The sequence below is a fragment of the Camellia sinensis genome, chromosome 11 (assembly GCF_055761805.1).
Source record: "Camellia sinensis isolate YWXY chromosome 11, ASM5576180v1, whole genome shotgun sequence".
NCBI classification, from domain to species: domain Eukaryota; kingdom Viridiplantae; phylum Streptophyta; class Magnoliopsida; order Ericales; family Theaceae; genus Camellia; species Camellia sinensis.
In genome coordinates this window covers 179,065,957-179,078,344 of record NC_138971.1, presented here as the reverse complement: position 1 = coordinate 179,078,344, position 12,388 = coordinate 179,065,957, and the positions used below count along the sequence as shown (strand labels likewise).

General features: G+C 46.6%; 1 non-coding gene and 3 pseudogenes across 1 annotated transcript; all 4 read left to right on the top strand.

Moving 5' to 3' along the window:
• The first annotated feature begins 2,761 nt into the window (after positions 1-2,761).
• On the top strand, positions 2,762-3,695 carry LOC145803366 (18S ribosomal RNA; annotated as a pseudogene).
• Positions 3,696-7,056: 3,361 nt separating this feature from the next.
• LOC145803365 (18S ribosomal RNA) lies at positions 7,057-8,316 on the top strand (annotated as a pseudogene).
• A 239-nt stretch (positions 8,317-8,555) lies between these two features.
• On the top strand, positions 8,556-8,711 carry LOC114290325 (5.8S ribosomal RNA). The gene has a single exon (XR_003638972.2). It is a non-coding gene; the product is annotated as a 5.8S ribosomal RNA (ribosomal RNA).
• A 226-nt stretch (positions 8,712-8,937) lies between these two features.
• On the top strand, positions 8,938-11,932 carry LOC114290326 (25S ribosomal RNA; annotated as a pseudogene).
• The last annotated feature ends 456 nt before the right edge of the window (positions 11,933-12,388 follow it).

The following is a 12,388-nucleotide window of genomic DNA, read 5'->3' as shown; positions in this document are numbered from 1 at the left end:
TACTTGTTTTCTGTGCGCATAACATAGTAATTCTAGGCTAATAACCAGAATAAGAACACATAATGTTTTCAAAAAACGGATATCACGGTTAGTAGAGGCCGATCCTCGGATCGGGCGAGAGGGGGTGCTCATAGCTGACCTTCCCCAATCGTACCCAAGCTCCCGAGCCGAGACAACTCCGGTGATGACGAACATGTGGCCTTCGGCACCGAGTCAGGGTTTCCTAAATTTCCCCATTTAAAAAATATTTAGGTGGCGACTCTGTATCTGGCAAAGCAGTCCATGTTTGGCACTTCATTCCTAAAATCTGTTTTCTCAAAACGATTTGCCAGATTTGGACTCTTTGGTTCAAGATTAAGAACCGTGACAACAAATCGAGTCCGAACTGTAGTAGCGAAGGCCCCACGCGGGCGCGTCTACAATAAGCTACTAATATTGTGTTTGCTTGTCTTTGCAAACCCTTTAAGCATTATAGGCTAGTGAAGAGAGTTAACTAGCGCCACACACACTTGTATATCTATTGAAAAGGCTTCCGCACAGCCGATGTGTGACACAATGCTAGGGCGCGCGCTTGGCATATGCCATTGCTTGCCTTATGGCATTGAAACTCCATAGCCAAGCATGGGATGTGTCGAGTGGTTGCCCGCGGTGGTGGCAGTGGCATGGCAGCCTTGGCCGACAGCATTTGCGCGGCATTGGCCGCGGACTGGTTAGCATGCTAGCTTGGCATACACGCATCCAGGTTCGCGCCCTTGATGTTGCAGCATAGCATGCTCGCGGCCTGGCCAACTTAGCAGCAAGGTGTGCCCGCAGCCTAGGCAGGATGGCATGCCCGCGGCCTAGGCAGCATGCCAACCTAGCTTACGCACGGCCTAGGTAGCATGGCATGCCCGCAGCCTAGCCAACCTGGCTGCTTGGCCTATATGCAGCCTTGGCAACATGGCCTGTCTACAGCCTAGGTAGCATGGCAGCCTAGCCTGCGCGTGACCTTGGTAGTATTTCAAATCCGCGACCTTGGCAGCATACCAGCCTAGCCTGCGCACGTCCTTGGCAGCCTAGCCTGCATGTGGCCTAGGCAGCATGGAATGCCCGCGGCCTTGGCAGCATAGAAGCCTGGCCTGCGCGCGGCCTTAGCAGCATGTCAAGTCTGCAGCCTTGGCAGCATGGCAGTCTGCCTTATGAACGGCCTAAGCAGTGTGGCATGCCCGCAACCTAGCCAGCATGGCTACCTGGCCTATGTGTGACCCTAGCAGCTTGTCATGCCCGCGACGTAGGCAGCATGTCAAGCCTTTGGCCTTGGCAGCATGGCATGCCTATGGCCTAGGCAGCATGGCTGTCTGGCATGTGCGTGACCTTGGCAGCATGGCATGCACCCGTCCAGGGAGGCATGGTAGCATCGCATGCGCACGGCCTTGGCAGCATGGCAACCTGGCCTGCACGTGGCCTTGGCTTTATGTCATGCGCACATCCTTGCCAGCCTAGCCTGTGGGTGGCCTTGGCTGCCTGGCTTGCCTTGCTCCTTTCGAAAAGTATGTCCCTCGGGTAATCGCCATTAGGTTGGCTTTGAATTTTTCCTTTGCAGAAGTTGCCTTGCGAAAAATATGTCCCCCGGGTACTTGCTATTAGGTTGGCTTTGACTTACGTACAAGTTGCCTTGCGAAAAGCATGTCCCTCGAGTAATTTCCATTAGGTTGGCTTTGACTTGCGTACAAGTTGCTTTTTCTTTCCTAGTGGAAGCTTGTGTGAAAATTATGTCCCTCGGAAGTCGCTTGTTGTCTTTGTGATTTGCAGTCACTCTAACTAGTCCTTCAGGGTGTGATTCGTTTTAGGCGGCTAGTGCATAGTGTACGTTGTGGGGCGTGAATTGTGATTGGTTTGTGCAAGTTGGATGGATCCCTGCCTATGCAGCAAACTCCACTGGTGCATTCCTCTTCATCGTCCATGGGATTCTTACAAGTTGCTTGCGCTTTCCAAGTGGAAGCTCCTTGCAAAAAGTTATGTCCCCCGGTTAATTGCCATTAGATTGGCTTTGACTTGCCTACAAGTTGTTTGCGCTTGTTGCCTTGCGAAAAGCATGTCCCTCGGATAATTTCCATTTGATTGGTTTTAACTAACGAATGAGTTGCTTGTGCTTTCCTAGTGGAAGGTTGTTGTGAAAAGTATATCCCTCAAAAGTTGCCCGTTGCCTTCGTTATTTGCAGTCGCGCTAACCGGTGCTTGCTCAGGTTCTCTAAATGTTTTCACACGTTCGTCGGGCTTCTTAGTCAATCAGGGCGTGATTCATTTTGGTGGGGCTGGTGCATAGTGTACTTCGTGGCGCATGAGTTATGATTGGTTTGCGCGAGTTGGATGGATCCATGCCTGTGCAGCGAACTCCTCTGGTGCATTCCTCTTCATTCATACTTAAAGGCAAAATTTTGCCTTCTACCTCGCATAGGTTTTTGTGTTGCCTATCTAACGAAAAGGAATTCGATCCAAATCGTGTGCCTATATTCCTCTCCCCATCTTGTGGCGCTGGGTGAACCCCAAAGTATCTCATATGTTCCATGCTGTTCTCACGTTGCTATGTCGGTAGCATGGCTTACGGGCTGTTATACTCGTGCTTTCGAATTCAGAGCCTTGTGCGGGTACACATGGTCTTCAACCTTCGTTTCCCTGTCAAGCGTTCGTTGCTCGTTGCGGGCTACAGTCGTGCCTACCTCTAATCGTGCCGACTCTATCGGTCGGGTTTATGCAGTGCCGGCATCGTAAAAAGAAATGCTACCTAGTTGATCCTACCTGTAGTCATATACTTGTCTTAAATATTAAGCCATGCATGTGTAAGTATGAACTAATTCGGACTGTGAAACTGTGAATGGCTCATTAAATCAGTTATAGTTTGTTTGATGGTATTTGCAACTCGGATAATCATAGTAATTCTACAGCTAATTCGTGCAACAAACCCCAACTTCCGTAGGGGATGCATTTATTAGATAAAAGGTCGACACGGGCTCTGCCCGTTGCTCTGATGATTCATGATAACTCGACGGATCTCATGGCCTTTGTACTGGCGATGCATCATTCAAATTTCTACCCTATCAACTTTCGATGGTAGGATAGTGGCCTACTATGGTGGTGACGGGTGACAGAGAATTAGGGTTTGATTTCGGAGAGGGAGCCTAAGAAACGGCTACCACATCCAAGGAAGGTAGTAGGCGTGCAAATTATCCAATCCTGACATGAGGAGGTAGTGACAATAAATAACAATACCGGGCTCTTTTAGTCTGATAATTGGAATGAGTACAATCTAAATCCCTTAACAAGGATCCATTGGAGGGCAAGTCTAGTGCCAGGAGCCACAGTAATTCCAGCTCCAATAGCGTATATTTAAGTTGTTGAAGTAAAAAAGCTCGTAGTTGGATTTTGGGTTAGGTCGACTGGTCCGCCTCAGGTGTGTATCGGTTGACTCATCCCTTCTATTGGTGATGCGCTCCTGGTCTTAATTGGCCAGGTCGTGCCTCCGGCACTGTTACTTTAAAGAAATTAGAGTGCTCAAAGCAAGCCTACGCTCTGGAGACATAAGCATGGGTGTAGACGTGCCCCGAGGGCTTTGCTTCTACAGTTCGGACTCAAGTGTCACGGTTTTGAATCTAATCCCGCAAAGTGCTATGCGAGACCGATAAATCACCAAAGAGTCCAAATCCGGCAAATCATTTTGGAAAACTGATTTTTAAGAATGAAGTGTCAGACATGGACTGCTTTGCCAGATACAGAGTCGCCACCTAAATATTTATTTTTGGGGAATTTAGGAAACCCTGACTCTTTGCCTAAGGCCACATGTCCGTCATCACCAAAGTTGCCTCGGCTTGGGAACTTGAGTACCATTGGGGAAGGTCATCTATGAGCACCCCCGCTCGCCCGATCCGAAAATCGGCCTGTACTAAGCATGATATCGAGTTTTGAAAACATATGTGTTCTTATTCCAGTTAATTAGCTAGAATTACTATGTGATGCGCACAACACACAAGTATAGACTAGATCGCCTAATTCGGAACAAAGCATCGCATATCCGTCTGTTTGGAAAATGGTTTGAGGTTTGCTACTTGCAAACAGGCTAAAACGAGGATTTCAATGAATTGATCCAATTCAAGTAATCCAACCTTCACCCACAGGCATTCAGGCAGTTATATCACATAAGCAATTAGCCTCATGGTAAGCATGCTTTCATGTTAACACTCACATACATGCAAGATGCTAAAACATAATCACTCACAGTGTACTCCGAGCCAAAACAAAGAACATGTTAGTAATCAAATGTATGATCCAAGTCCATGTTAAGATGGCTAATGCATCGCAAGCAAAATGCAACTAGAATAGGCTCGGCTAAGCTAAAATGGCATATGAGATGCGACGATTCGATGCATATATTCAACTTGGAATTTAAATACAATGCAGTTAGTATGATGCGCCGAGCCCGGTGCATGCAATACAGATGAATGATGCAAACATGCACAGCATAAGGTATGCTAAATCAAATATGCCCTAAAACTAACCGTCATAAGCGGTTAAATAAAAGGGAGAAAGAAATGGAGGTTGGAAGACATGCATCACACACGCACGCTTATTACAAAATTGGCCCTCTCTCGGAGGGACCGAAAGAATAATACAAATTAACTAACTAACAAGCTAAATAATTATTACACAACACTTGACTAATTAAATGAATTAATTAAGCTAAGAAAGCAGTAAAGAGGCCTCGGGAAGAGGGATGAATGTACGCATGCTCGATTCCGCTTGGAAATCCATCGCCATGCTCATGCTGCCTCTGTTTACACTACTCTACATCTCTGAACACTGCGCAAGTCTCAAAGTTACTTCGGGACTACTCCCTGAGGTTTGTGGGAGGTCACCAACCAAGAGGTGAGGCCACCGACCATGAGAAATTGGTTATCGACCGTTTGTGGTAATCTCGGCCAACTATTCATGGCCGACCGGTATTGAAGATGGCCGACCAGCCATCTCTTCCTGCAGAATCCTGTTTTGCTACAGCAGAGGACAAACAGAGCATGGCAATTCATTTTCAAAGCAATGTGTGCACGATCACTATCCTTATCATGTTTGAGACTTAAAGGAGTATGGTTCTCGACCCTCGGGCCATCAATCACGCATGATGGCCAAAGGAGCCAAGTGTGCATTTTAATGTCAAAATGAAATGCACACAAAACACATAAAAGGGCCCCAACCTCTATCATGCTTGATCAAGAGGCAAGGGATGCATGCTTAATGCTATGCAACCTAGGCATGCAAGCAAGCTAATGCAACGTGAGTATGCAAACAAGCATGCAACATGAGTATGCAAACAAGCAATGCAATATTACTTAACACACAACAACATGTTAATAGGCCAAGTATGCAACAACACGCAAGGCAAGCATGCAACAACATGCAGGAATGGTCATAAACCAAAATTGGCAGCTCTCAAATAAGCCCAAATCAGTGGCCAAAGTCGAGAATTGGACGCATGAAAACGCAAAACAATGATGCACATGTGAGTGGTCCAACACCTAGGCAACCATGCACAATCCTCAAGCATGAGCAAGATGTGATAAATATGAGAATATAACAATGCATTAAGCTCTAAAAATATGTGGGGAATGATGCCAAATCAACCAAATAAAGCGAGCAAAGCATGCAAGAAGGTCCAAGGCCTAAGGCTAACCAAAGGGATCAAACCATGGCCATACAAGGCAAGTCCCAAAGGGTCAAAGGGACCCAAAACAGTCCCAATTCAGGTCAATACAAGGCCAAAAATACACTTAGATGGCATCCAAATGATCTAAGCATGGAAGCATACTCAATGATCCATTCAAGAAGCATAAGACAACAACTCTTTAAAGCATTAAAGGAGTGATGAAAGCAAGTATTCAAGCATGAAACATGGACTGAAATAGTACAACAAATGATGCCAAATCATTGAAATGGTCCAAGTAATGCATGCTAAAAGCTTGGACACCCGAAGACAAAAAGCTAGAATACATGGTAGCTATACAAGACAATGCAAGCATGTCCAAAACAACACCAAACAGACCTTAAGCATGGTAAAATAAGCCTAAAAGCTTCATGGAGTTGAGCCAAAATCATGCTAAAAAGGCATGTTACAACATGGTGCATGTTAAGGCAAATCATGGGATTACATGACAAGTACACAAAGCATGCATGGTATGTCTAAACCAACTCAAAACAGAGGTGTATCATGGCAAAACAAAGCCTAATACATACTGAAATGAAGCTAAAACAAGCTAAGCATACATGCTACAACATAAGTCATTTATGCAAGCATTAAAGACAACATGGAGAGGAGATGACCCTCTCCTATTTAGGACACCAAAACCACCTCTCCACCACTGAAAATCCTCTAGATTTCAGTGGTAGAGAGGTCATGCAAAGCAAAGAATAATGGCCAAAATGGATGGCCTAAAACAAGGCCTAACAAGGCCTTGGAGGGGGGAAACAACCTCAAACCTCAAAGTGACCTTAAACAAAGTTCTAAAACACACAAAATCATAAATTTTATTAGTTATAGTCGAAGCTTAAAACAATAAGCAAGAAAGGGGTAACTAAAGTAAGGATGCTCACCCTTGTAGACCTTCTTTAGGAACCAAGCTCCAACACCTTTCTTTGGTCAAAACTAGTCCAAGAACCCTAACAACAACCTTCTAAGGCCTCAACAACCCAAGGATGGTGTAATGCTAGGTGTTCTAGTGCAAAAGTAAGACAAAACTCACTTTAGGTCACAAAACAAGACCAAACCAAGAAAAATAGATACAACACTATATCTATCCTCTCAAGAACAAATTTTTTGAACCTTGGAGAAGGGAGGAGGGGCTCCCTCTTTATAGAGGCTCAAATCCTCAAGCTTCCAAGAGAAGCTAAACAAGAGGTAAATCCCTCCATACACGTGTATGGAGGGGGTTAATAATGGCACAGCTAGCACAAAAATATCTGCATAAAGCAGATGAACAGGGTTCGGCTAGCAAAAATAACCGGTCGACCAAATACAGTGCCGACCGGCCAACACTCTTGGCCGGTGGCAAGAAAAAGGGGTCGATGGCCTCATGCCATGGCCAGTGGGTTGAGGGGATGGAAAACAAGCCACCCACTTCCCTTAGAAGCAAAAACACAAGTGTTTGGTCCATGACCAAGTACAAAACAGATAAGTTGAGAGATCTTGAGGCAAGGCGCGTAGCCGAGACCTCTGAGAACTCAAAACGAACACGAGCATGGATGATCATCGAGTGTTCAAACGATGACGTCCAAGTCTTGAGGACGGTCAAAAATGGGGTGTCTACAATGGGATAACATCATAGGATTTCAATCCTATTATGTTGGCCTTCTGGATTAGAGTAATGATTAACAGGGACAGTCAGGGGCATTCATATTTCATAGTCAGAGGTGAAATTCTTGGATTTATGAAAGACGAACATTTGCCAAGGATGTTTTCATTAATCAAGAACGAAAGTTGGGGGGCTCGAAGACGATCAGATACCGTCCTAGTCTCAACCATAAACTATGCCGACCAGGGATCAACGGATATTACTTTTAGGACTCCGCTGGCACTTTATGAGAAATCAAAGTTTTTGGGTTCCGGGGGGAGTATGGTCAAGAGACTGAAACTTAAAGGAATCGACGGAAGGGCACCACCAGGAGTGGAGCCTGCGGCTTAATTTGACTCAACACAGGGAAACTTACTAGGTCCAGACATAGTAAGGATTGACAGTCTAAGAGCTCTTTCTTGATTCTATGGGTGGTGGTGCATGGCCATTCTTAGTTGGTGGAGCGATTTGTTTGCTTAATTCCTTTAATGAACGAGACGTCAGCCTGCTAACTAGCTATGTGGAGGTGACCCTCCACAGCTAGCTTCTTAGAGGGACCATGGCCCTTCAGGCCATGAAAGTTTGATGCAATAACAGGTTTGTGATGCCCTTAGATGTTCTGGGCCATACGTGTGCTACACTAATGTATTCAACGAGTCTATAGGCTTGGCCGACAAGCCCGGGTAATCTTTGAAATTTCATCATGATGGCGATAGATCATTGCAATTGTTGGTCTTCAACGAGGAATTCCTAGTAAGCGCGAGTCATCAACTCGTGCTAACTACGTCCCTGCCCTTTGTATACACCGCATGTCACTCCTACCGATTGAATGGTCTGGTGAAGTGTTCGGATCGTGGCGACGTGGGTCATTCGCTGCTGAGGACGTCGTAAGAAGTCCACTGAACCTTATCATTTAGAGAATGAGAAGTTGTAACAAGGTTTTCATAGTTGAACCTACGGAAGGATCATTGTCGATGCCACTGCATTGCAAAACGACCCACGAACTTGTCATATTACTGCTAGAGAAGCAAGAGGTGGGCCATCTACTCCCTCCTATTGCCCCTCGTCAAGAGTGCCCCTGGGGGCCCTCCAAGGGTGGCAGGTGCCATTTCTCGGCAAAAAACAAACCCTAGCAGGAATTGTGCCAAGGAACTCGAACAAAGAAAGTGTGCTCATGTGCTGCATCTCACAAAAAAACTAAACGACTCTCAGCAATGGATATCTCGACTTTCGCATTGATGAAGAACGTAGTGAAATGCGATACTTGGTGTAAATTGCAGAATCCCGTGAACCATCGAGTCTTTGAACATAAGTTATGCCTAAAGCCATTAGGTTGAGGGCACGTCTGCTTGGGCATCTCACGTTGCGTTACCCGTACCCCCCCTCCCGAATGGAAAGGTTGAAAGCTGATGTGGGCCCCCCGCGAGCGCCTACGTGCAGTCGGCCTAAAAACGAGTCCCCCACGACAGACGACGTGTCGCAACGAGTGGTGGTTGACAAACTGTTGCGTCACCTCGCTTGCATCTAAGTCGTTACGGGAGGTCTATATTGACCCTATTGTGCCGCTGCGAAGGCGCTCCGATCGCAACCCCAAGTCAGGCAAGATTACCCACTAAATTTAAGCATATCAATAAGAGGAGGAAAAGAAACTTACGAGGATTTCCCTAGTAACGGCGAGCGTACCGGGAAGCGTCCAGCTTGAAAATTGAGCAACCCCGTTGTTCAAGTTCTAGTCTGGAGAAGCGTCCTTAGCGGTAGACCAGGCCTAAGTCCCCTAGAAAGGGTTGCCAGAGAGTGTGAGAGCCCCGTCGTGCCCCGGACCCTGTCGCACCACGAGGCGCTGTCTGCAAGTTAGGTTGTTTGGGAATGCAACCCTAATCGGGCGGTAAATTCCATCCAAGGCTAAATACGGGCGAGAGACCAATAGCAAACAAGTACCACGAGGGAAAGATAAAAAGGACATTGAGAAGAGAGTCAAAGAGTGCTTGAAATTGTCGGGAGGAAAGCAAATGGGAGATGGCGATGCACCTCGGTCAGATGTGGAACGACGACTAGCCAGTCCGCCAATCGACTCAGGCGTAGACCGGTGTGGATTGGAGCGAAGGCCAAAGCCCGAGCAGTCGAAATGCCTTCGGAGACGCCTTCACCTCGATCGTGGCTAGCAGCGTGCACCCTCGAGCGTGCTTTGGCATCTGTGCAGTCCCTGCACTGGCCTGCGAGCTCCCCATTCGGCCAGTCTTAAAACACAGACCGAGGATTCTAACATGTGTGCGAGTCAATGGGTGAGAAAACTTGTAAGGTGCAAGAAAGCTAATTGACGGGATCCCCTCACGGGTTGCACCATCGACCGACCTTTATCTTTTGAGAAAGGATCGAGTGTAAGCATGCCTGTCGGGACCTGAAAGATGGTGAACTATACCTGAGCAGGGCGAAGCCAGAGGAAACTTTGGTAGGGGCCCGCAGTGATACTGACATGCAAATCGTTCGTCTGACTTAGGTATAAGGGCGAAAGACTAACTGAACTGTCCAGTAGTTGGTTCCCTCCAAAGTTTTCCTCAGGATAGCTGGAGCTTAGGCATGAGTTCTATTAGATAAAGCCAATGATTAGAGGCATCAGGGGCACAACGCCCTCAACCTATTTTCAAACTTTAAATAGGTAGGACGGCGTAGCTGCTCCGTTGAGCTGCGCCATAGAATCGAGAGCTCCAAGTAGGCCATTTTTTGTAAGCAAAACTGGCGATGCAGAATGAACTAGAAGCTGGGTTACGATACCCAACTGTGCACTAACCTAGAACCCACAAAGGATGTTAGTCGATTAAGATAGCAGGACGGTGGTCATGGAAGTCGAAATTCGCTAAGGTGTGTGTAACAACTCACTTGCCGAATCAACTAGCCCCAAAAATAAATGGCGATAAACGTGCGACCTACACCCAGCCATCTGGCAAGTGTTAGGCCTCGATGAGTAGGAGGACGTAGCGGTCATTGCGAAACCTTGGGCTAGAGCCCGGGCAGAGCAATCGTTGGTGCAAATCTTGATGGTAGTAGCAAATATGCAAATGAAAACTTTAAAGGCCGAAGAGGGGAAAGGTTTCATGTGAACGGCACTTGCACATGGGTTAGTCGATCCTAAGAGTCGGGGGAAGCCCGACAGAGAGAGCGTTCAACGCGAGCTTCAAAAAGGAATCGGGTTAAAATTCCTGAACCGGGACGTGGCGGCTAACGGCAACGTTAAGGAGTCCGGAGACGTCAGCGAAGGCCTCGGGAAGAGTTATCTTTTCTGTTTAACAGCTTGCCCACCCTAGAAACAACTCAGTCGGAGGTAGGGTCTAGCGGCTAGAAGAGCACCGCACATCGCGTCGTGTCCGATGCACCCCTGACGGCCCTTGAAAATCCAGAGGACTAAGTGCCTCCCACGCCTGGTTGTACTCATAACCACATCAGGTCTCCATGGTAAACAGCCTCTAGTCGATGGAACAATGTAGACAAGAGAAGTCGGCAAAATGGATTCGTAACTTTAGGAAAAGGATTGGCTCGAACGACTGGGCACGGGGGTCCCAACCCCAAACCCGTCGACTGTTGGTAAACTGCTCGAGCTGCTCCCGCGGTGAGAGCGACTCACTGCATGCCGGCCGGGGGATGAACTGGGAAAAGTTCCTCACAAGGCCTTCCCCGAGCAGCGAACAGTCGACCCAGAACTGGTATAGACAAGGGGAATCTAACTGTTTAATTAAAACAAAGCATTGTGATGGTCCCTGCGAATACTCATGCAATGTGATTTTTGTCCAGTGCTCTGAATGTCAAAGTGAAGAAATTCAACTAAGCACGGGTAAACGGCGGGAGCAACTATGACTCTCTTAAGGTAGCCAAATGCCTCGTCATCTAATTAGTGACGCGCATGAATGGATTAAGGAGATTCCCACTGTCCCTATCTACTATCCAACGAAACCATAGCCAAGGGAATAAGCTTGGCAAAATTAGCAGGGAAAGAAGACCCTATTAAGCTTGATTCTAGTCTAACTTTGTGAAATGACTTGAGAGGTGTAGGACGAGTGGGAGCCAAAAACGGAAAAAGTGAAATACCACTACTTTTAACATTATTTTACTTATTCCGTGAATTAGAGGCGGGGCATTGCCCCTCTTTTTGGACCAAAGGCCCACCACGGCCGGCCGATCCGAGCAAAAAGCATTGTCAGGTAGGGAGTTTGGATGGGGTGCCACATCTGTTAAAAGATAACGTAGGTGTCCTAAAATGAACTTAACAAGAACAGAAATCTCATGTGGAATAGAAGGGTAAAACTTCTTTGATTTTGATTTCCAGCACGAATACGAACCGTGAAAGCGTGGCCCAACGATCCTTTAGACCTTCGAAATTTGAAGCTAAAGGTGCCAGAAAAGTTACCACAGGAATAACTGGCTTGTGGCAACCAAACGTTCATAATGACATTGCTTTTTGATCCTTCGATGTCGGCTCTTCCAATTATTGTGAAGCAGAATTCACCAAGTGTTGGATTGTTCACCCACGACTACGGAACGTGAGCTGGTGCAGACACCCCATTTTTTACCACCCTTACAACTTGGGAGCCACCAATTGCGCACCCAATGATGAATGTGTATGCTTGTCAAATGCTCGAAGTCCTCAACAGAATGCCTCAGCTTTGAGCCTCAAAACCCGCCAAACCTTGTCCCTCATTTTTGGACCAAAACAATAGTTTTTCAAGCCTAAAAATTCTGTGACCTGCAGACCCACTAGTGTGCACTACCAGCCGCTTCTGTGTTTTTCTCATATATTTTCTGCCAGTTATCCCCCCATGTACATGCACCATTCCAACTGTATGTATACAGATATTTTCGAGATGGACACATGGTTTTCTATATATAGATGACCTCCCCTCTTGGTTTCAAGGTTTGAAAAATTGAGGAGTGAGAAAATATTTTTGGAAGAGCAAAAAACTCTCTCTCTACAATTCTCCCTCTCTCTTGCAAGTTTTTCACCCTTTGCTTATACATTCTAAACCAAGTTTTTCATTCTTAACTTG